The 24,243-nt window shown below is 35.8% G+C and overlaps 1 long non-coding RNA gene across 3 annotated transcripts; it reads right to left on the bottom strand.

Annotated features, from left to right (window-relative positions):
* Positions 1-1,023: 1,023 nt before the first annotated feature.
* LOC135295451 (uncharacterized) lies at positions 1,024-1,879 on the bottom strand. 3 transcript variants are annotated; one of them, XR_010357554.1, is made up of 3 exons: positions 1,811-1,879; positions 1,380-1,491; positions 1,024-1,136 (listed from the first exon to the last, which is right to left on the bottom strand). It is a non-coding gene; the product is annotated as an uncharacterized LOC135295451 (long non-coding RNA). The 3 variants fall into 3 exon arrangements; XR_010357555.1 differs by lacking the exon at positions 1,811-1,879 and adding an exon at positions 1,700-1,808; XR_010357553.1 differs by lacking the exon at positions 1,811-1,879 and adding an exon at positions 1,619-1,801.
* Positions 1,880-24,243: the final 22,364 nt, after the last annotated feature.

Below are 24,243 nucleotides of genomic sequence, written 5' to 3'. Positions count from 1 at the left end.
TTGTTATTTTGTTTTGTCACCATTCAAACATGCCAGATTTGTAAGCAGGTTAAACAGTTCCAAATTAAGTGCTAATTCTATTTTACTGAACTAATCATTAGAGGTTTAGAAACATTTGGAGGTTTGCGTATGATTTTAGATTATGGTGCTGAAACTAATGACACCAAACTTTCAGACTGGATTGTTTTTTACCAAGGACAAAAAGTCTGAAACTCATTATATATATATATATATATATATATATATATATATACTTTTTTTTTTTCCCCAAAGAAGCGAGGAAACAGCAAAGGCATTTCATTGTGCCTGAATAAAACATTTCAGAAGAAAATCTTCTGATAATATCTACATTAATATTCTTAATATTCTGTAATAGATATACTTCATGTAACCCCTTCTCTTTCTATGATAACGAATCTTAATTCCGTATAACCTCCTATTCTACCACACTTATCTATCTTGTTCTTCTCCAGTGGGTAGTAATTTTTACTAATGACCATCAGTTTCTGAGTAAGAACATAATTCATTTTGCATAGGACACTGAAGAACTATCAAATTGTAATGATTTTCAGTCACTGTGGATCTGGGCCAGATTCAAGCTTAGCGACTCAGTGATGAAAGCCCCTGACTACTATTATCAATTCCCTGAACTGTTCAGTGCCCATTAAATAAATGCACAATATATTTGTCATTTGGGCTCCCATCTTCTCATTCTAATTCTCCATGTCAGAAGCTGTTGGTCTAAAAATAAAAATGCATTTGCATCCATCAGGTAATTTTTCCTTTAGCTGCAATATTACTTTAATATGTCCACAGTTATGGTCACTTAACTTTTCCACTGAAAATGAGTGGTTGGAGGATTCTTATCTTCACTACTTGGTTCTAAATTCCAAATGGTTTCTAGGTGTGATATTCATTCCATGAGAAAACATATTACAAAAATAAAAGAGAAAAACTAACAAAATAATATTTTTTTTACGTGTTCTAGTAAGAGTGATAGCAATAACAGTCCAAAATAATTACAGTCAAGAGATTATCTGATATTTCTTTTCATAGAATTATAGATTATCCTGAGTTGGAAAGAACCCACAAAGTAGTCCAAGGAGTTCTTGAGTGTCAACAACCTTTTGTGAGCTCTGTAAATAAAAAAATATATCTTAGCTGTTTTATGGTGCAATGGCAAACAGAAGTTCTTAGCACATGCATTGTTTGGGTTTAAGTTTAAATAAATTAAAATCTTAATTATTTAGGCCATTGTTTAATGACCATATGACTATAATATAATTATCTAGTTATTTTTACATATAAACTGAAACTCTTATTACAGAACCTGAAATTAAGTTATAAGGTAATTGTTTTTGAACTACTTCATTACTTACTGCTAAGTAATTTGCAAAATATGTAATTACGGTGGGCCATATTTTCCTATGTCTTGTGTTCTTCACAATGTAGAAGCGTGCCACAAAAGTGACTCAGAACACCTGAAACAGGCTAAAAATATATCAGCAGTATTAGTATTAAAGGACCATGAAGAGAATCCACAGTACTTTCACTGATAAGCAACAGCAGTCATTGCTATTGGAAAGATGGGAGGAGCTAGCTAGGAAGTATTTTGTACCATATGCCTGCTTCACAACCCACTGAAGAAGTGTCAGAAGAACACTGCAAGTTAATATTGCCTGAGACAGTGATAACTTACAATACACTGACAACACAGATTGCAGATGGCCAAATTACCACTACAAACACCTTCTGGCACCTGACAGCTCACCAGATGCTGGTGGGTGTCATTTGCTACTTAATCATGTACCTGAGGAGAGATTATAGAGATCCTATCCAAGATCCTGTGGTATCCATGTTGGTAAACAATCAATGGTCCTGATGTAGGAATTCATCACAGTGCCAGTGTAAATAGTGTAATGTATGTGTGTGGATACCCTGATGAATTTCCTCTACTGCCTCACAGAGCACACGCCAAGCCTGACTTAACTGATTGCTTTGCATTGGTAATCTTATTAACAATAAGGTTAGAGAAAGCTCAAATAGCAAACATAAAAATTACAGAACAGAAACTCAAAAGCTTCTCCAGCACTGGCTTCTGGAAATATCCCTGTAAGTTGGAGAATTCTATTCCTTCTATCCAGAAACTGTCAGTGTATTTGCGTGTGGCCATGTAATTGGAGTTGTTTGTCAGCTTAGATTTTTAATGTACACCAATTCTGACTACTGAATAAATACTCCTCTAAAAACCTGAGAGTTAGAATAGTATCCAAAGTATCCTGGGAATTATCTGTGTTTGCTTTTCCTTTTCCATTTTAATACTTTATCCAACCTCCTAAAAATCATTTTAATCCTGTGTCCCAGTTGTGAGCCTATTCAAGATTTTTGTCTGCCTTTAGCCATAAAATAAAATTTAAAAATTTTATGCAGACTTCATAGAAACCACATCACATAGCAACAGATCACCAAGGTTTTCATGAGCCTTAATGCTTTAAATATGTACTGTCTATTGACTTTTATAGTTATTTACAGAAAATATTTTAATACATGTTTTAAAAGCCTTCAAAATTATTATTCATCTTTCAGGGCAGTAATGCATAATGAACTCTCAGAAATATAATAATATACTTTTTTGTCAGTCACAGTCTCTGTTTCCTTCCCCTACTCGATTTCCTAAGTGGCTAGTGTATTCTTTTTATTTATACTCTATAGAGCAAGGGAAAGCGGGAATCCTAGAACTGGTGCTTTACTAGCTGACAGGTGAGAAATTAAGAACAAAATCTGTAACAAGTCATGTATAGAATATGACTTATATTTATTTTGTTATAGTATTAATATAGACCCCAGTAAAACAGCCTGAAAGATGAAAAAACCCAGAAAGATGTCTCAAGTGATAGCCAAATGCAGAAAGTAGGAAAGTTGAACATGACAGAACCTCTGACTGGACATCAGATGTTGATTTTACTTAGTAAAAGGGAACCTATATAGAATAAAAGATGAAGGTATGGGTGTGGAAATAAAAATGGAAGAAGGGGCTCATGTAGTAACAGCAAGAAACTACACTAAAGCTGAGAAAAAGCGCAAGGACCGAGACTCTACTGCAATTACACACAAGATTTAAATAGCTTGGTTTATTTGTACCTTTTCATATTTAAATTCTTCACAAATTTAGTACAACCTGTACTTTTATGTATTAAAATCATACACCTAGTGACTGCTGACCACCCAATGTCACCGAATTTGCTCTTCAGACTACCATTTTTAACTGAAAACATGATGTATTCTCATATTCTCACTGTGAAAATGTACTTGCCTAGCTATTTTAAGTTACCAATAGCTGAATGTACCAGTGAAGTGAATGGTGAGTGGCTTGAGTGTTGCCTCAGTCAGCTGGTGTTTATTAGGTGACAGGCTGTCTGCCAGACAGGCAGGGCTGGCCCTGCTGGCAATTGGTGAGCTTTTGTGCCATTGGCTGCCCAGGTTACTGGTACTGCTCGATTGATGTGTATCAAAAGTTAGCCCAAATCTTCTGCCAGGGTAACAAGTTTTGTAAGCATTTTATGTTTAATCACAGAGAAGACCACACGACATAAAGGTGATTAAAATTCTCATGTAAAATTCAGTGAAATAATCTAAAGTTATGAGCAAGAGAAAAAATTAAGAGGAAAATATATTTAGTCATGGATCTGCAACTTAGATACTTCATGGTCTTTCTGTCAGCTCATTTTTAGTTCATCTAGAACTAAAACTTGTACAAAATGCAGTAAAAAACATCTGGAGTGTGAGACAGATTCCATTTGAAGAAAAAACTGATATTACAATTGCTCATCTTCTGAAGAAGGTAAATGAAAAGAGTAGAGATAATCTAATCAAGAATGACACTGAGAAGATGAATTTGAAATAACCATTCTGAATTTCTGATAACTGTAGAACTAGGAATACCATGTAGAGTTTTTAGTCAGAATGCTTAGAAACACTTTCTGCAAACTCCTGCAATTTAATTATAACATTTACTTTCCAAAGAAATAGAAAATATTCTTGAGTTCAGTAGGGAGATAAAAAAATAGCTGAGAGACCAGTCTATATATTACACACTAACATCCAGATGAAACTTTGGTCTTGTGAAGTTCCTACATCAGTGGTTATAAAAAGTAAAAAGAGGGAAACAATAATTTAATATTTGTGTGCTCCTTTTGCCCTTTCTCTAACCACCTGTTCCAAACTGCTGCTGGATATATTGTACTTGGCTAGGAAGGCTTTCAGTCTCATCCAGTACAACTGCTATATTCTGTTGTATTTATATACATGGGTGATATTGAATAATGAGTAACAAGGGGACAAATATATGGTAGAACTCAGCATATGTCCAGATTTAAACTGATTCCTCATGAACTCTTATCAGACTCATAGTTTCTATGGCCTGGAAGACAATTCTAGGGAGTTGGGAAACCAAAATCAGTTTTTCTCAAAATCTCTATTGCTATTATTAACCAGTAAATTATAATGATGGTGGTGATGATGATGATGATGGTGATGATGTGTAAAGATGTCTTCTCCTACTACATGATACATTTCATAATTGTTTCTAATAATTAACTACATAACAGTGTACCCAAGAAAAAACTGGGTTAGCTTTTTATTATGTGGCCTAATGTAATGTAGATAGTGCACCTTTATAGACTGCATTTATTTGAATCTCATTTAGAGTAAAAGTGTATTAGGCTGTTGAAGTGCATTTGTCTGAAAAAGGTAGAGAACCTTCACAGAGTCACAGAAAGGCTGAAGCTGGACAGGATCTCTGGAGGCCATCTGGTCCAACTCTCAAGCAGGGCCACCTAGACCCAGGTACTTAAGACCATGTCCAGACAGATTTTCAACATCTCAAGTAGGAAGACTCCATAAGTCTCTGCAAAACCTGTACCAGCCCTCTTGCCTGTCAGAGCAAAATGTGTTTTCTGGTGTTCTGTGTTTCATTTTGGACCCATTGCCTCTGGTTCTGTCACTGGCCACTACTAAAGAGAGCCTGGCTGTCATGTTTTCATACGTCATTCAGGTATTTATAAATATTAATAATATCCCCGGATAATTAATTTTTCTAGGCTGAAAAGGCCCCCTCAGAGTTTTCTTATATGTGAAATATTCTTGTAGCCTTCGTTGTACTCTTACCAGAATGTCTATGTCTCTTCTGTACTGAGGAGTCCAAGATCTGACATGGGACCCCAAGTGTGGCCTCTCCAGTGATGAATAAATGGGAAGGGTCATCTCCCCCCATTTGCTGGCAATACTTTGCCAAATGCAGCCTGGGGTGTCATTGAAATTCTTTTCAGCAATGCATATTGCTGGTGTCCACCAAGACGTACAGGGTGGGTATAAACCACTCCTCCCAGTTTTGTTTTGTCAACAAACCTGGTGAGGTTTACTCTGCTTCATCATGCACATCAATAAAGATGTAACACAGCACTGGACCCAGTACTGATATCCCTAGGGCAAACCACTAGTCACTTGCTTCCAACTAGACTCCCTATCACTGACTGCCACCCTCTAGGCCTGGGACACTCAGCTGTTTTCTACCCCACCTCATGGTCTTCCCATTCAGCACGTAAGCAGTCAGCTTGCCCATGTCTTGTGGAAATCAGTGTCAAAACTTCCCTGAAGTTCAGGTAGACAATATCCACTGCTTTCCCCTCATATTCCAAGCCAGTCAAACCTTGTTTGCAGGTTTCAGGGCCAGTTGCAGAAATAAACAATTTGTAGTGGAACTAAAAAAAAAACCCCAGGTGGCTGATGCCTCTGATTTCCTTTTTTTTCCTGGCTCTTTCTTCAAACCTATAAGCATTTAGTGGTTGGGTCTTATGGACTTTTTATTGTGCCAGATTATCCAGCTTTAAAGGGCAGAGTTTAAAAGCTCTAGTTTCTCTGACGGACAAAACTGACAGATTTTACAGTTCTGCAGTAAACCTTGTGAGACTTTTGCTGCTCTGTTCACCTGACTCCATCTACTGCATTCCTTTACAGCAGAAGAGCTCTGAATGCTACTACATTCTCTCTAACTCCCTCAGTGAAAACCAGTAAAAACAGTGAGCATTAAACCCATCATTTTTTATTCACTTAACAATCTTGTAATTGCAGTATTAAAATTCTCATTATGCCTACTACCACTTCTTGAATTATAAATTTCATTTCTTCTGCCTTCGTTTGTACATCTCCAACTATATTGTTTCTGACTGTCTTTTTTTTACATTTCACAGAATTAAATAAACCACCAATATAAATAAATCAATCTGCATATTAGAAAAAAATATAGTAATTACAATATTGTTTAGGTTTGAAGTGACCTATTAAATTAATCTAGTTTGACTCTCCCTGTTCAAAGTAGTGTCCTTCTAGAGCAGGTTGTTTGGGACCACATCCAGTTAAGTTTTTTACTTTCTCCAACGATGGAGACTTTGTACCCTGTTTGGAACATCTCACTACCCTCGCAAAAGCAAAAAAAAAAATAAAAAATTGTTTTTATGTTCAGACTGAATTTTGTGGTTTTTGATTGGTGTCCATTGTTTGTATCTTATCAATAAGCACTGCTGAGAAATGTCAGGCTCCCTTTTCTTCACTCCCTTTTTTCAGATAGACTTATAACATTGATAAGGCCATCCTGAGCCTTCTCCAGGCTGAAAAATCCTGTCTCCCTCAGCCTTTCCTTTTGTGAAATGTGCTCTGATCACTAAATCAATTTTTCTGGATCATTACTTGATCTGCTAAGTCTATATCTTTCTTGTAGTGGGAGCTGAGAACTGAACACAATCCTGCAGTCTTACCAGAACTGAACAGAGGGGAAGGATCACCTCACTCAAACTGCTAGCAACACTCCTAGTGCAGCTGAGGAGGTTTGTGGACTATTTTGCTCTGAGGGTGCATTTCTGGCCTGTTGTCTACTAGAATCCTATGATCCTTTTTAGCAAAGCTGCTTTTCAGTTGCTTTTTACTTTTGCATAAACTGGTGGATCAACTTCTTCCCTAGGTGCAGGATTTAGCATTTACCCTTGCTGACACCCACCCAGCCTACTGAGCTTCCTCTGAATGGTGGCATAACTATATCTTGTATAAACCTCTCCACCTAGTTTTGTATTGTCTGCAGACTTGCTAAGATGTCTTTCTTATCTGAGTTATTAATAAAGGTATTGAAGGATATTAGAGCATGGACAGACAGACCTCTGAACTAGACTGCTAGAAACTGCGTTCAACAGGACTTGCTGCCATAAATCACAGTCCTGGAAGACCAATTATTCAGCTTTAATCCATCTCACTGTCCACTTACCTAAACTGTACATTGTCAGTTTCTCTATGATGAGGTTATGTGAGACCATGTCAGAAGCTTTCTGAAGTCAGGGTAAACACTATCTGTCTCTCTGCTCTCATCCACCATCCATCAGCTACTCCAATCACTGTAGAAATCTATCAGGTTGGTCCAGCATGATTTCACCCTTGAAAGTCCATGCTAATTATTCCTAGCTTGCTCCTTGGCCTTCATGTGTCTAGAAAATCTTTCCAGGAGGTTTCTCTCCATCACCTTCAGAGTGACTAAGGTGATGCTGCTGGAATGTAGTTCCCCAAATCTTCCTTCTATCCTTTTTATCTTCAATTTTTCATGTATTTTCCCAGACACTATGACTATTCAAAGGTATTCAAGAGTAGCCTTGCATTGGCATTAGCCAGATTTCATGAGTTTCCATTGCCTTCCATACACACATTTTTTTAAGTACTCTATGTCTAGGTCATCCTCTGCTGACAATAAATCTTCATATTTATCATAGTAGCAACAGCATAGATAAATCTGTGTGACCATACTATATAATATTTACAACTCCTTACCAATGCATATATATCCTTTTGGTATTTCTTTCATAAAGGTAGAATTTCTGAGTTCTTTCTATTATCATAAACTATCACATCATTATAAATATTCTGTATGGTTCTTCTCAGAGTTGCTTCTATTTTCTTCTGAGAATGCCCATGTCTAAATTAGCAGCCTTGAAAGTTTAACAACAATTTTGATATTATCGAAATGCAATATGTTATAAAGAAGTTGAAGCAAAATATCTATGAAGCAGAAAACATGTTGCCTGGCATCGCGTCAGTGTCAAAGGTTGAGAAGAGTCTAGAGAAGAGCAAGAGGTGAGCAAGCAACAACATACTGCATTCAGAGTCAAAATCAAATCCAAAGATTTACATACCATAGCCAAGAGCTTTTGAATACATCTGGTATGCAACATCTGACCTGCTATGATTATGGCCAAATAGCTATTCCAAAGAAATCAATCTTTCTTTATTAGTGTGAAGTGTGGCAGGTGTTTAATTCACTACAGTTCTCTAATCAGAGACTGGAAAATATTTTTTTCTGGTAATTGGTACTCAGTGTTTTCAGTTATGATCAAAGCTCTGTTATCTGTATTCTTTGCCTAATGGAGTTAGTGTGTTACTTCTGTGGAAATTTGTGTCAAAAATAAATTTTTGTTTAAAAGTTAGAAAACAATATTTTGGCTCTTTCTGGCAAAAATTAATAAACTAAATTAACATTTCTGATTACAGTCTGACTCCTATCTCATGCTCAGATGAGATAGACTTCACTGAGTTTTTGATTTCTTTGACAAAATGAGTACTTTTCTTGTAAACGGATTTGATGCTTAAAAAATTCAGAGACTTCTAAAGGAAAGACAACAAAATTTTTTCCAGGAACAAAAGCACTATCATAATATTATATTGAACAGTCACCCTTTTAAAAAACCCCTATCTTGCAAGACTTTGTTGTCTCACATACAAACTCGTGTTTACAGTATTGTGTCAAAAAAGAAATAAAAATTACTAATAATTTCTGAACTTTCTTTATTATGTTTTGAATCAAAGCTGCCCATTGCTATCCATTCAGGAGAATGGCCTACTGTCTACTACACGGTTTTATGTGCATTCCTTTGAAAGTCAAAAGGCATGAGGTGGATTCTATAATGATCATAAATCAACTAGAAAATCTGGAATTTTTTCAAACATACAGTCTTTATATCTTTTGAAGGTGAATGAGACAAAAAAGCAATAGCTTGATTTTGTATCCCACATTACATTTTCTCTGAAACAGCATTTTTCCAGTATAAACTAAGCAAGTATCTTTCAAACTAGAAGCTATATCAAATACTAAAAAAAATATAAAACTGAAATTTTACTGTGATATCTTCACCATTGGAAGGTTCAAGTTAAAGTCTTCCTCAGTGTTTAATGAGTGCATTAAACCCTAGGAAGCCTGAGATCTTTTAGGAATTTGTCTCTGAATCCTAACTTGTCATTTTTCTGAGAAGACTCTCACTTGGGAGGGATTCATTTAGACTTGATTTATAAGGTAGTGTGATGAAAGAGGCTTGACAGAAAGATGAGTTGAGAAGTTAAGCCATTAGTCTCAAATTTCATCCTTGTCACTCCCTGCTCTAAAGAGCAGCTTTTACTTTCCAAAAGATAATTTTTGCAGAATAATTCCATTTAGCTTTTCTTTAGTTTATAATTTCAAACACAAGGCACGAACCCCTGAACAGATCTTTCCCTATGACCTGTATTTTTTGTCTCTTTCACACTTATGTAAATGTGTGTCTCATACACATTTTCTGATACACCCTGGAAAACAGACACTGCCAACCAACAGAAAAAGCAAAAGATAGTATCCCTGACAAAGCCTACCTCAATTGAAAGAATTTGGCTTGCTGCAACTTAAGGGGAGTAAGTCTGTGAGTATTTGGAATCCATTCTTAACACGTATTAACTGCTAATCCTCAGTGGACGTTTACAGACCTCTTAATCTCTATGGGGGTATTTTTCTTTCCTACTTTCCCACTGTGGGAGAGTTTTAGGAATTGAAAGACCAGAATGCACTAATAATTGTTTGACCTTACTTTCCCTTTAGCACTTATATGTTCCATTGTTTACTTTTGCATCTCATGTATGAGCTCCGTAAATTCCAGATGTTTTCAGAAATTGAATGTAGTCAAAAAAGTTGTGGCTTTAGTATTCAAAGGTAGCTGTTTCAGGCATATTTATTTAGAGCTCGTGTAAAACTTCTTCATTTTTCAGAAGTTCCCATCATCAACATTCTCTTATTGACTCATGTTTATATGCTTAATATCCTGTTATGGAGGGAGTCAGATCTTTAAGGGTAGATGTGCATACAAACTATTGTTAGAGATAAAAAATTAGATAAGACACAAGGTCATCTAATGAAAAATCATAAGCCTCAGAAGAGAAAGGATAAAATCATTCAAAAATATTAAATTTTTTATAGAGATTCCTTCTTATAATAAGCTGCCAGTATTATTAAAAAGTATTTTAAAAAACCCATGTAAGCAGTAAAAGAAAGGTAGAAATCTTTAGTTCAGGTCTTCTTTCATTTAATTTCTGATACATCAATCATAAAGTGCAGTCCTGTCTACTGATCCTACTGGTACTAATCAAGCCTTTTTTTTCTGTTCTCTCTGGGGTGAAAATAGTGATACTTCCACCTGACACATCCTCTTCTCCTAAAGTCTCTGCTAACTTGTCTCCCATTTCTTTCTGACTCTTGGACAGAAGTTAACCCACCAAGAGCCTCTCATATGAGGATGAGCCACACTGAGCTAGTCTTAAATTTTTTTTGGTGCAAAAAGGTTAACAATTGGGAGGTTTCTGGAAGCATCTAGCCTCCGATGTGTGTAGCCTCTCTCTCATTATGAGACTTGGCAGGTTTCCATTGCTGTGTCCCTGAGGCACCTTAAGCACTACTGACATAACTTCTACTGGATCTGGTTTTTATGCTGCAGAAGAAACACTTTCTTCAAATATATCTCTTTTCACTTACTTTTTTCCCTTTTCTTCCAAAATCATATGCAGATGCTAATCCCTATGGATTCTGACCATACCAAGACAGATATTCCTGGATCAGGACAACAGCATCTGTTAAAGGTTTCTCCAAACTCCCAGGGTCTCCTATCACTGGGCCGGGTTACTTAAGGCTTATGACGTACTGAACAGAGGGACAGGCATCAGAAGCTTAGTGAAAACATATAGCTTTGCTTCATGATATTCCTTGAGCAGTCCTGGGAGCTTGGCTATGGTTGGATCCAGTTGCGTTGCCTTTCAAATCCATTGCCAGCATGCCATAGGAGTCTTAATGTCTTAAGTTTCTTCCTCCAGACAATCCAGAACATGTTTTCTCACTTTCAGTTAATATTGCTGGTAGACACAGGAATATGTGTGTCTAGTCACAGCTAGGGAATTGCTTATGAAGAATCCCAACACCCCCACATGACTGACTGTGCACAACACATCCTAATGGGATTGAGTTGTTCTACAGGCTGTGAAGATGTCCTGTACCAGGACCAAGTGGGGCCAAGCAGCAAGACATCAAATTCAGAGATACAACCCTACAACATCTAATTTTAATTCGCAACCTACCTCTCATCTCACATCTCATTATGAAATAGGCGTCAAGAATTTAGGAAAAAAATTACCAAGTTAGGTCTAGGATATGATATCTCCCTGACTTACAGAAATTGAGATCTATCAGAAAACACACAGTGCTTCATTTACAGCCTCTTCCCATTCCGCATGCAGCTGATGAAATCCCACTCAAAACAGTACATTTTTAACTCCATATACTGATCTTGACATCTTACATAGCATTTGAGGAAGCACTAAACCCTAGTCCTGCCTGAAAACAGAGCAATTCTCAACAACCCAAATAGTCCATGTGAAAATCTGGTGTTCAGCAGAGCCCATGCAGGAATGTTCCTTGACAGGGGTAATTTCTCTTTGGCTTGTTTGCCCTGTGCACAGGCAAAGATGATGACAGTTTTCACCTGTCAAGTGTAGTGTCTTTTGCTTTCCTGTAGACTAATTTCCTTCAGATTTCTGTATTTTTAAATTTATAAGTGTGTTCTGAACTCTGCACTGTAGTTTCTGTGTCTTAGTTCCTCATATGCAAACTGGGATGAGAATGCATTCCTGTGTCAGAGGTATTTTGTGGATAAATACGATGAAGATTTAGAGGTGTTAAGACATGGTCGTTTTGAAGGATTTGGTAGTAACTCTCTTATTTTGGCCTCATAAAAGTAGCAGGATTGCCACACTGGTTTGGTAGTTCAGAATAGTATTACTAATAGATTTTTGTCTTGTTTTCTTTTTCACTCTGAAAGACTTCCACTTAGGAGATGTAAACAGCTTCTTCATGGTGCTAGTTTTCTTCTTAATATATTAACAAGATCAGAGCTTGGAGAAAATTAAAGAAAAAAAAACCACTCTTCATTTGAATTTTTAAATTAATTCACTTTGGCTGATTTTGAATCCCTATGGTGTGTACTTTCCACATATATTTTAGCAAATAGGTTATCAGGAAAGCTCATCCAGGAAAACACGTAATTTTTAGGAATGTTTTTAGAATGTATAAGGAAAATGGATCAAAAATTCCCGAATGTTCAAACAGGAAGCAATTCTACATCAGCTATAAGTATTATGCTTATCCAATAAGAATATATGTACCCTTATCTGTTAGGGTACTGAGAATATCTGTACTGAGATTATCTGTTCGATCTAGAGCACTTCATGAATGTTGCTGTTGTGTACTTCCCATGGAGTTCAGTACTTCAGGATTTTTGAAAATTGACAAAATATTGTATGAGATACCAATGACTACTTCTGGAAAAATAAAAGTATATATAATTTCTGATTCCCCTTAACTGACTATTAAGGTAGTGTCAATGGCATTTATGCCTATTTTAAGAACTCTTTTCACTTCAGTCATAGACAATGAGATTTGAATAATGAGATTTGAATAATGGCACACAAAGCTTAAGTTAGTTCCTGAATCCAGGTGTGTTGTACATTGAGAATGGGTAAATTATACATTTATAACCTTTGAGGCCTTCATGCAAAATTGTTTCTAGTTTATTCAAAATGCATGCAATTCAGTTTTTGCTTATTCCAAGTGTGTTTAGTAAACAAGAGTCACTTGTGAATGATACGTTCTAAAATCAAATTTAAGGGTAAAGTTAATTATGTTCACAGATGGTGAAGCATAATTGATGACAGTATGTCAATGTAAACTGGAACTATCTGTGTCTAAAAACATATCATCACTATCAACAACATAACATTATGAATATTTTAAATGACTACTTCATAAAAAGGATGAGCTGGTTAATTCTGCTTGCCTCCATACACAGCCTAGTATAATGTCAACTATTTTTGTTTATGTGAGCATCTATTTCATTTGTTGCTACACATCTTTTTTTTATTATATTTGCAAAGAATCAACAGGGGAAATATTTTGGTAGCAAAAAGAAAATACATAGACTACACTTTTCATGACACAATAGTTGGGGCACTGTCACTTGAATTTCATGGGAATTTAGTAAGAAAAATAGGATAACTTAAGATTCTTGCTGCTTGATTTACCATCACCAATAGTGAAATTCTGTGGTTTTATTATTTCATTTGATAGGAATCTCTTCCCATTTACATAAAACAGACTGAATTCAACTGTAGAAGAGCATTGGCACCTCCAAAAGAAAGATAGAGCATTTGTTTGTTATATGACCACAGTTCTCATAGGTGAAATTTAATTTCTGTGATCTGAACATTATGTATGATTACCAGGTTTACATGTTTCCAAAAAAATTTTCCCTATATTATTAATTTATTTTTAAGATCTGAAACTTGGAAATATAAATTACTATTCAGTTTTGTTTTGTTTTCTTTGTTTTAAATATAGATTTCTTTCTATGGTGAATGTATTCTAGCATTTGACTGAAGAATGATGGAAGATAAGAAGACTGATATTCAGATAGTCTTCTGAAGGACTAGTGGGGTGTGTGCATGGCCTGGGGTGCTTTGTCAGGGAACTTAAATGTCACCCTACCCTAACTCTCTAGGAATAGAATCAGATTCTTAAATATACTTAATCTCAGATTATTGTTTTCTGCTTAGGAGATACTTGAAAAAAAAATTAGACATTTATGATATTTGTATAAAATCCCTTCTAAGTCTGACAAATCAGGAAATATAACCTACTTATTACAAATTATTATTATTATTATCATCATCATCATCATCATCATTATTATTATCATTATCATTGTCATCATCATCATCATCATCATCAATTATTAAATCGTTGCAATTGTGATGGTACTTTTTCACATTTTCTTTTATAAATAATTGAAAAAACCAGCAACTTCCTCTGTAAGGAACCCACACAAGGGAAGTCCATAAGACTGGCATAGAGTGGAAATATGAAATATAAGAAGAAGACAAGGTTGTGCTCTTACCTTTGAAAATCTATCTGTCTCCATCACTTCTCCCCAGGCTTCCTTATAATTGGACCTATTGTCAATACAAAAGATGTTTGTTAGTATTAAAGTGTCAGTGCTTTGGTGCTATTTAGCTCTGAACCAGTTCTTGATGCTCCCAGGTGGACAGTAAGGGACGTGATGGGGAAAATGTAGCTGAGGAGGTGGTGTTTGTAAGCTGCTATTACCCTTGCAAGTTGTTACCAAAAACTGATTAACATAGTGGCATTCTTCCACCCTTCTGTTTCCATTTGCTGAGGCTTTATCTTCACTGATAACGGAACAGTTTTTTGTGGATTCTCTGGTATACAGCAAGGCTTCAGTAGTGGCCATATCCAAATGCAGAAGACACAGTGGGATTAGCTTGTGGTAGTTTTGCATAAGTGTGCTTGAAGAATGTTTTAATTTAAATATACTTTATTATTTTTATTGTTATTAATGCATGCTTTTCTTTATATTATCCTTCTTTCGTGACAGAGGAAAATTTAGATTTCATGAAGCAATTACAAGAAACACTCAGGCAGAAATAGGTTAACAACAAAATGGAACAACTTTACTGCACTGAATAACTAAATAATAAAAGAGAAAATAAAATTAATAATACTTATGCTATTAAAATATAAGTATTCTGGGAAAATCATTGAGAAAAACATTTCACTACAAGAAGAAATTCAATAGGCTAGTGCAATTTTCTCTGAAGAAACCATGTCCAATGAATGCTATGCCCATTAAAGCATATCCCTGAGACTTCTGTGAGTATAAGTTTATGCATCTTTGTTGAGATGGATTTTTTCTAGGGCTACAGAATAGCAGCAGATCAAAGCATCTATCTCATATGTTCTACTGTGTTATGCTATGACTATATAAATTGTGATTTAAAAAAAAACTATCATTAAATCTGTTTTAAACAAACATAAACACCACAACATAACAGGTCCAAGTCCATTTTTATTACCTTATGTTACACATTTAATGGATATAATTATTTGATGCTAAGCTAAGTCAGAAGTAGAGCAATAAGATTTGTTCTAAAGTAAAGATTAAAGAATGTTTTCAAATGCTTATGGATGCATTGGATTTGAGTCAAGGTTTTGGTAACAGGAGGTGTCCTCTGTGAGAAAGGACCAGGAGCCACCATCATGTCCAACAGAGATGACCACGGCTGAGCTGGTGTCACTTTTATGATATATTTAACATATTTAAGAGTTAAAATTATGCATATCAACTGTGAGAGAGAGGACTAAGTAAAATGTGATTGAAACAACTGTCAAGGAAGAGGGAGAAAGTTCTCTAGGCACCAAGCAGAGGTTCCCCTGCAGTTGCAGCCTGCAGTGAAGACCACAGTGATTCAGATTGTCCCTCTGCAGGCAGTAGAGGACTGAGGTGAAGCAGGTATCCATATTGCAGCTTATGAAAGATCCCACACCAGAGCAGGTGGAGATGACCTGAAGAAAACTGCGGCCTAAGGATAGCCAAAGAGTGATTTCCCGGCAGAAAGGGAAAGCAGCTTATAATGGAGCAGGCTTTCTGTCAGGAGCTGTGGCTCTATAGGGGATCCATGCTCTAGTAGTCTGTTGCTGAAGAATTCTACCCATGGAGAGGACATATGCTGGAGTAAATAATTAAGAACCTACACCCTGTGGAATGAGCCCACATGCAAATAGTTGAAGAATGTGAAGAAGGAGCAACAGAGATGAGGTGTTACATGATCACACCCCCCGTACTCCATCCCACCTGTGTCACTAAAAAGTAGAGTGAAACTGAAGAGTCAGGAACAGGAACAAAGGAGTAAAGAAAGGGTTGAGTACACAGGTCAGGAGTGAAGAGAAGGTATTGTTTGTATTGTCCTTGTTTTCTCACTATCCCTCTGTATTTATAATTGCAATAGATTACCTTAATCCTCCCCAATCCAAGATTGCTTGTCCCATGATGGTATTTGATAAGTTATCACCTGTTCTTTTATCTCAGCCCACAAGCTTTTCATCTTATTTTTCCTATGGACCTTTCTTATGAAGACAGGGTGAGACAGTTGGTGTTCTTCAACCTGGAGAAGAGAAGGCTTCAAGGAGATATTATACAATTCTTGCAGAATCTAAAGGGGCCTATAACACATCTAGAGAGAGACTTTTGACAAGGGACTGTACTGGTAGGGCAAGGTCTAGTGGCTGAAACTGAAAGAGGATAGATTTGTATTAAATATTAGAAAGAAATTCTTTATTTGTAAAACTGGAAGAGGTTTCCCGGAGAAGCTGTGGATGACACATCCCTGGAAGGCCAGGTTGGATGGGGCTTTGAGCAACCTGATCTAGTGGAAGGTTACACCCCTGTCTGTAGTGGGTGACATGATTTTTAAGGCCTCTTCCAACACAAACAATTCTATGATTCTATTATTCGCTCCATGTCCGGCAGATAAGAGGGAGATAGAGATTGGCTTGGTGGTCATATGGCAGCCAGACAAGTTTAACACATGATTGACCATCTTTTGAAAACAATATCTGATACAAAGTATATGATCAAATAGTCTACTGTGGGTTTTCTTCACTGCCTCTGTAAATTCATGTCACTTTATATATTGGGATTGGCTGAGTTACCTCTGGAGCTTCTTAGGACTCCATTGACTTTACAAGGCACCTGCAGTGATGAGTTTTTAAATTATTGAAGTTGCAAAGAAAATTTGATGAGTCGTACAGTTTCTTTGTAGAAGTGAACAGAATCATTTTTATATTACTACTTTCTCTTAGGAAACTCTTGGACTTTTCTCTAAATTGCTGTCTTCTAGTGGATGCTGTAGTGTTTTAGTCTTTCAGATCTATATTTTTGCCTGACAGTCAAAGTCATTCTCATCATAATGTCAAAATTTGAGTACCATCTTAGTGACAATTCAAACAGAAGTTTAGGGAAGAAAATTTCATACCTGTGTGTGAGACATCACATCCAACATTTGTGATAAGGATTTGAAGTAAAAAGTCAAGCTTATTTGATCTTTCACAACTGCTTCCTAATGTTCATTCATCAATGTGAGTTCACCTTGGAGCTATCTTTACTATCTTTACATCCAACAAGTTGTGAGTTCACCTTGGAGCTATCTTTACTATCTTTACATCCAAAGTGCTCTGTACTTTGTGTGCTTCAGGCAAGGTATGAGAGACAATGTGGTCCACTGCAGTTAGAACAGTTTAGGAGCTCCTGACACCAAATTGTATCTCTCTTAAAGGCTTGTTTTGTGTCCTGCAACAATATGCTTAACATATTGTTGATATATTAGGAATCAACAGGAATATTCTCTGAAAAGGCTGCCAACAATTTTTTCACTTCCCGAGAGCCACGTGAGGATCTATCGTTTGCAATTTGCAAATCTGGAACTAAAAGTTGATACTTTAGAGTACAGAGTTATGACTGTTATAATTACTGCTAAAAATAGTAGTATTTCATCCCTTTTTAATGAATTTACTAACAGAAATGTGGATTTTGCTGAAATCTCACCTATCTAATTTTATAGACTCTGAGGTGAGTGTCAGAACACTGGGAGACATTTTCATTACTAGATTCTCATACTTTGGTAAAATCAGGTTATTCTACACAAAATTTCTGAGTAAATTTAGGCAAGTTAAAAATGAAAAGATACAAAACAAAAGATACAAAACATACAAACAAGTTCTTTAATGAATCACTATTTGTGATACTGTGAAAAAACAAAAAAGTTTTTTGCAATGTGGTAAACTGAACAGGCAAGTCATAAAAAATGGTCAAAAATTTCATGAAGTTTCTAACATTCTGTTTCATGATTTAAAAAAATTACAGGATGTGACGTGTTCATTTTTTCTTTTGGTGTCTGAGACAGTCAAATTTAATTTATAGCTGCGATTGACTTCAGCAATCCTGCTTCATTATACAAGCCATTATGTAGTAGCTGTTATTTGATAAAGTGTCATTTCATCTTTTTCTGAGATAACTGGAGTAACTGGTAAAGAAAAAGGAGACAGAACAGTATCATCATATGTGATGAATGCATTGTACTTTAAGCACAGACACAGCAACAAATAATAGCACAGGAAGGAAGGTTTCTTTTCCAATTCCAGTTATTTAAATAGGTTAATGCATTAGACTGTTGTAACCGAAGCCTACTACCTAAATTCTCAGTTGGTTATGAAATTTGGTGAAGGCATAGAGTGTTTTGAACACCTGGATTTTTCCTCCATTTTATGGGCATTGGATGTATAGACCTGGTCACTTGCTAGGATAACTTTGTTAGAAAATACTGTGTTTATACTATTATTTTCTATCCTATACAGATCCCTTAGAAATTTACTATAGAAACAATAACATTGCCAGCCAGTCAAGGGAGGGGATTATCTCAGTCTGCTCTGCAGTGGTGCAGCCTCATGTGCAGTTTTTGTCACCACAAATAAGAAAGATGTGAAGCTATTAGAAAATATAAAGAAGGTCTCTACAAAGATGGTGAAGGGCCTTGTGGGAAAGCTGTATGAGGAGCAGCTAAGGTCACTTGGTCTGTTCAGCCCGGAGAAGAGAAGATTGCAGTCTACAGCTTCCTCATGAGGAGAAGAGGAGGGTCAGATACTGATCCCTTCTCTGTGGTGATCAGTGGCATGATCCAAGGGAATAGCCTGAAGTTGTGTCAGGGTTTTAGGTTGGATATTAACAAAAGGTTTTTTTACCCAGAGAGTGGTTGGGCACTGAAACAGGCTCCCCACAGAAGTGGTTGCAACCTGACAGAGTTCAAGAAGCACTTGGACAATTTGAAAAATACTCTTGGGTACATGATATGACCCTTAGGTCCTCCGCAGGTCGAGGAGCTGGATTTAGTGGTTCTTTTGGGTCTCTTCTAATGTGGAATATTCTGTTGTTCTGTGATTGTAATTAAAGATTCCTTTTGATTAAACTCTATAATTTATTTTAAGCAAATTTCATCTATCCAATCAAAGACAAATACAATCTGCACACTTTCTCTTGTGTGACCTGCAACAAACTGACTTGCATGAATCCAGAGCGAAATGGACAGTATTTCAATGTACAGCACTGTCCCATCTTTTCTGGCAGATGCATTCTATTTTTCTGGTTCATCTATTACTGTTCTATTCTGAGTTCATGACTGCCTTTTATGTTCAATACAAAAGCTAATTATTGTGCTAAGCAGCTTTTCTAAAGGCTTTGCTGGTGCATCTTTGATGCTTCATGAACAGAATGGCAAATTAAAACATAGATAAATGATCTAAAATTGAAAACAATTGTTCTACTTATCATGTAATAATAGACACAAGGCTTTTTTAGGAGAACATATATATACAAAGACATTTACAAGTCTGCTATTCTACAACTCATGCATCACCTCCTCTCCAATTTTTTTGCAGTAATAGCTATGTAATGAGTCTGTTTAGGATACATCTTACTAAATGGTTCTAATCTATATAGGTTCTCACTCCATACTCATCACCACAGAATCCAAACAACTTCCAGTAGTGCATTAAGCAATGTGACTAACATCTGTCACATATTTTGGTCTCTCATCATTTCCCCAGGGGTAGATCTATGTGCAGTGAAGTGTTTGGTTTTGTATTTATTTATTTTTCAAGTGGTCCATGACTTGGGATTTAATTAGTCCACAAAGTAAAGATCACTGTGAATCAGAGAAAAATGTGAATAAGGAAATTCTTGTCCTGAATTGAGGTACTGAAATTAATATCCCAAATATTAAGGTATATCTCGTGATAGTTTTTCACCTGCACATACTTAAACTTCTTTTTCTTCAGTGTCTTCTTGAGAAAGTTTACAGCATCTTTCTCCTAGAAGTGCATGGAACCAAATCTCTAACACTAAGCAAACCACAATATACACCTTTTGTATTTCACATCTGAGAGCTGATCTTGACAATTTATTTGTGTCTTGCCTAAAAATAACTTGCAGGAAACTTAAGCATCTAGTTTGATTATGCTGCAAAGGCGGGGACTGAAGTCAGAACCTCACTGACAGAGTGTTTTATGTTTCTTTCCATCCAGGACCACATATAAACTTAACTATTGGCTTTCTCATTTGAAGACAATAAATGTAAAGCAGATGCCTGCAAGTAAGCATGTGTTTAAGTACTCTCTTGTTTCCATGAATCAGAGCATAAAGACAGTAAAAGACCTATTTAGATCCTTTATCCCATTTCTCAGATCATGTGCAGTTCACATATGCTTCCCTTATGGCAGATTTGATAGGATTTTTTTTTTCCAGTTGTTTGAAGTGGTTCAAAGTAAGGTTCATTTGCTTCTAAGCACAATTGCATAGCTTAGCCAACCTTATCAGACTGGCTATTCCCTCTGAGTTACTTTTTTTTTTTTTTTTTTTTTTTCCGGTCTCTTCTTAGTTTTCTTCAGTGATAGAACAACAAATTCCTAAAACCATACATTATTTTTGCATCTCAGGATGAGGAGGGAAGTATAAAGTGAGGAGACATTTTGATGCATATGCTACAAGGCTAAGCTCTTGGCATCATGCTATGTTACCAGGCATCAGGCAGGGCAGGAGTTACCTTCTGTGGTGTGTGATTACATGGTCTAACCAGGGTATCAGAGGATGCGAGTTAGAATTCCTCAGAACTGCCCTAAAGCCCACTAGACAATCTATTAACTGCTTTACTCTTGAGTAATAAAAACATCATTTGGTTTATGTATTTCATTTGTTTTTAGAAGAACACATAATTTATTCTCTCCCTTTCCCCTATCTAATCTGTTACATCATTTGCAGGTGGCTTTCTCACCCCCATGTTCCCTCTTTAAGTATTCTGAAGTCAAATATGGTGCTAATAACACGGAGGTTGTGGCTTCAATCCCTGTTTGGGCCTCTCACTTTAGAGTAGGTCTTGATGAACTTTGTTGGTCCCTTCCAACTCAGAATATTCTGTGTGATTCTGTGTGAAAAATCTGATTATCTTCCTAAGTGCCTTGTGCTTTCCCTTTTGTGCTTTCTAAACCATAGAAGAGCAGAATAAAGGGCAGAGACAGCTGTTAGTGTAATGCTGGTTTGAAAAGATATTTGGTAAATTTCTGCACACACATACAGAAAATTAAAAGAATGAAGAAAATAGACTCTTTTTGAATCTAATGATTATTTAAGATGTGCTCCATTGTACATACTAATAAAGCATCATCGTTTGTATTAATTTAAGTAAAATTTATGGCATCACTGATGATATTTATCAGCATGCTATTGCAATGGAAATTTAGCTAATAAGAAAAGTAATGAACTACTGTGCAGTTTCAAATTGCTTAGCAGGAAAGATTTATTGCAAAATTTCAAATTTGTTTTCAAGCAAGATAATGAAAAATGTATAAAATATTTTAATACATTTGTACTTTCAGGCTTGAGTTATGTGTGTTGGGAAATCCAAACCTATTACTAGTTTATTTAAAGAGGTCAAAAAGAACCAAAATTAATTAATTAATTAATTAATTAATCAAAATAAACTGTGTAAGTACAGATACCAAAGAATGCCATCAAGAGCTGAGGCTGGGATACCTAAGAAATCTGGAGTGAATTAGGCATGTTCAGGAAGGTATCTACGTCAGCTGTCTTTACTACAGGTTTTTTCAAATGAAATCCAATTTGATCAAAGCCATCCAGAATGGCATTTTGACATAATGTGAAGTGCTTAAAAGAAGATGGAATTGGAATATTCAATAAGCACTGAAGGATACTGTCGGCTTGCCAGGATGAAAGCCTCTAAGAAGTGGACAAAAGCCTCAAGAGAGTGACAGAACTCTGCCGAACACAACAGATGTACCATGTATACATGTGAAGGGAGGGAAGAGAAAGGGAAAGAGACCAAATCCTCAGAAACTCTTTGTGCAGTGTAAATCTGTCATATAAAATCATCCCCATTTGTATATTAAGTATACTATATATATATATGCACATGTGTACAAGTGTACATATATACATGCACACATGCAGGTATATGTGCACACATGCACACATACACCAGGCTATATACTAAATTGCTTTGGAGATATGACCAAAAATCACATTTTGAATGGGATGAATGATGCCTTCTAAGGAAATTTCATTTTTGTCCTTGCTTCCGACTGTCTCCTGGTATCATTTTAACAGCAATCAATTTAAATATTTTCATACTTTTAATAAAGTATGCTTTATAATTTTTTATAAAAGTACTAGCTTTGAGATGATTATTCACTGAGTTACGGTTGGCGAAAAAAGAAATAAATTCTTTTCAGTTCCTTGATCGTGCTTAATCAAGCTTTAAACTCAATTGTGGTCTGCAGTGTTTTCACTAAGGGTTGGTGTTGTGTAAGAAAAGTGTGTGTCTGGCATAAAATTCAATATTATTTGAAAGTTCTTGGTTTGCTATATGTGTTCTGCAATATTTATACTGTCACACAGTTCAAAATTACTGTTATAACTTAATAAATGCAATGATGATGCGCAACCCAAGGCTTTTCATCCAACCTTATCCAAAGAGTGCAAATTAATTTTAGAAATAAAAAGTATTTATATTTACTGCATATTTTTACATTAAAACTACTGCATTTTTATTTATTTCAAAGTAGTTTATCAATTTTTTTTCAACTTAATCATGGGAAAAGAAAAAAATTTTGCTTAATAATAATAATCTCCTGGCAAATTTGCTATGCTTTCTTGAGTGTTTATAATTCCAGTAGAAGCAACCACAGGTCCTATACTAAGGTCCAAATATAATATTTTCCATACACAACTGACTTCTTGAATGTTACAACAAAAATAAAGATAGAATAATGAAGTTTAGATTTATAGATCTAAAGCAATGTAATTTTTAGCATAAAAGCAATTTCAACTGCAAAAATTTTACACAGAAGTTCAGAAAAATTCAGACTTGATCAGGAAAGCAAAAAAAAAAAAAACAAACCAAACCAAACAACCAAAAACCAAAACAAAAACCAAAACCAAAAAAATTTAAAAAAAAAATTGTTTCATTTCCAACATATGATAGAGTCATAGAATATTGGGTTGGAAGGTACTCTGAGGATCATTTGCTCCAACAATTATTGGCAAAAGCACGGTGTGGGCAACATGGCCCACAGCCCTGTCCAGCTGAATCTGAAGTGTCCTCAGTTGGGGGAATTCACCACTTCCTTGGGGAGAATATTTCAATGGCTCATTGCTCCCATTATGAAAATGTTCTTCTCGTATCAAATCAAAATTTCAACTGGAGTAAATTATACCCATTACTTCTCCTCTTTTTGCTGTAAAAAGGGAGTCACAGCCTCATCTTTAGCCATTGGAAAATGGTCATAAGATCTTCCTCAAACCTTCTTTTCTGTAGGCTGAACAAACCCGTTTCTCTCTGTGCTTCCTCCTGTCAGACTTCCCAGTCCTTTTCATCATCTTTGGCATTCTTCTTTGAACCAAGTATTTTTTTTTTTACAAGGCTAGTATCAGCATTAGCTGAGCAAATTTGAAACCTCGTTCTCATTATTTGACTTAAGAAAGTTGCAAAAATGCCGTCTCATGAAAATTTAGCATCAGAAAATATTCCTGAAAAACAGTTTTCTACTAGTCTGTATGTTCTCTGTTTCCATCTTTGGTACTGCTGATATTACTAGGATATGCAAGGATGCCTTTCTTATCTCAGGTAATGTTCTGCACTCCACTTTAAAGAGATCTCTGATGCCTTTCTATTTATACAATAAATCTTTCCTTCTATCTTGCACCTCAAAGGGTGAGGCTGACAAGAAATATTGTGTATGACTAAGTAATTTCATACCTCTAGGAGCTCATGACACATTCTCTGTACAAAACAACAACAACAAAACCGTAACAAAATTTAAAAAATAAAAGGAAAAACCAACCTTCTTTCTTCAGAAAACAGGTGTTTCTCTTATGAAAATACTGCATT

The sequence above is a fragment of the Passer domesticus genome, chromosome 2 (genome assembly GCF_036417665.1).
Source record: "Passer domesticus isolate bPasDom1 chromosome 2, bPasDom1.hap1, whole genome shotgun sequence".
In the NCBI taxonomy this organism is placed as follows: Eukaryota; Metazoa; Chordata; class Aves; order Passeriformes; family Passeridae; genus Passer; species Passer domesticus.
The sequence above is the reverse complement of the archived record's forward strand: the minus strand, read 5'-3'. Positions and strand labels throughout refer to the sequence as shown.